Genomic DNA, 1,255 nt, shown 5'->3' with positions numbered 1-1,255 from the left:
GGGCCAAGGTCAGGGTTATTTTTCACTATGCCCTTTGGTGTCCTGAGTGCACCCTGGTTTCCACATAGGCCCCTGAAACCTAGACCTCATAGATCTCTCTAAGGTTTGTGTCTGGGTTCACACTGACTTTCCCTCATTGTATATCTTTCTCAGCAATACATAGCCCTGTCCTTGGTGTCTATGAGCATGACCTTGGTGATCTCAGTTTCAGGAAGAACTGGTTCTTGGACATATCTCTAGAGATGGAGTTGCAGCCCTTGAGAGATGGGCTATAGTTAGTCCTTCCTGCAGAATAGAGGTGCCTGTTTCACTCCACCCCCCACTCTGGATCTGCTGGATCAAGCCCTAGCACTAACCACTGGTTGTATTCGAGAACCCAGAGACAGTGCAGATGAGGGAGAGAGTCTGTGGTAGCTCCACCACCTCTGAGAATGTTGTCTTTCTTCATGTTTTTCTAATTCTGAGGCTTCAGAAGTCAGTGCAGAATCAGGAATTCAAGCAGGTTCTCTGTGAGAAAGTGGTGCAGGTAGATGAAACCAGACAGAAAACCAGCCCAAACCTCCACTGCTCCTGCTTCTGGGAGTGTCCTTATATTCAGGTACTCAGAGTGCCCCCTGGTGCTTTGGGCCCTCCTGCAGGGAGGTTTGTGTCTGGGCTCACACTGATTTTTGTCACTGTGTCTGTACTGCAGTAATACAGGGCTTTGTCTTCAGCTCTCAGGCTGTTCATTGGCAGGTACAGCATGTTCTTGTCATTGTCTCTGGAGATGGTGAGTCATCCTTTTACTGAATTGCCATAGTTCTGTGTACTTTCAACACCATTAATTTTGCCAATCCACTCCAATCCCTTCCCAGGAGACTGGTGGACCCAGCTCATCCGGGAGCTACTGAAGGTGAATTGAGAGAATGTGAAGCCTCCCCAAGACTCCACCAGCTGTACCTCACAACGGACACCTGCAAACACAAGACATCAGGTCAGGAAACTATCACTCATCCACAGTTCCTCTCAGTCATATCCACTCACATACTTTGTGCCTCCCATTCTCCATAAATTACCTCTTAAAAGAGCAAGAAGTAAACTCAATTGAGCCCAGACTTCATGGTGAAAAGTGTGTTCTCTGTTCTAAGCAGGCACTGGGAACACCTGCAAATGCCAAGCTGGACTTCTGTTCCAGAGCAGCAGGGTTAGGGCTGGGCTGCTTTTTGTAAGCAGAAGGGCCCTATTTGCATGTTCTTCTCCTACACAGGGAGCTCTG

General features: G+C 48.3%; 1 long non-coding RNA gene across 1 annotated transcript in view; it reads right to left on the bottom strand.

Moving 5' to 3' along the window:
- LOC118997018 (uncharacterized) overlaps positions 1–410 on the bottom strand; it is a 21,861-nt gene extending 21,451 nt beyond the window's left edge. Inside the window, exon 1 of the long non-coding RNA XR_005068586.1 lies at positions 357–410. This is a non-coding gene — a long non-coding RNA (uncharacterized LOC118997018). The remainder of the gene's footprint in view (positions 1–356) is intronic.
- Positions 411–1,255: the final 845 nt, after the last annotated feature.

The sequence above is a fragment of the Sturnira hondurensis genome, unplaced genomic scaffold, assembly GCF_014824575.4.
Source record: "Sturnira hondurensis isolate 20B ecotype Veracruz unplaced genomic scaffold, ASM1482457v3 Scaffold0012092, whole genome shotgun sequence".
NCBI lineage: Eukaryota > Metazoa > Chordata > Mammalia > Chiroptera > Phyllostomidae > Sturnira > Sturnira hondurensis.
Note: the sequence above shows the minus strand (reverse complement) of the source record. Positions and strands in the feature narration are given on the sequence as shown.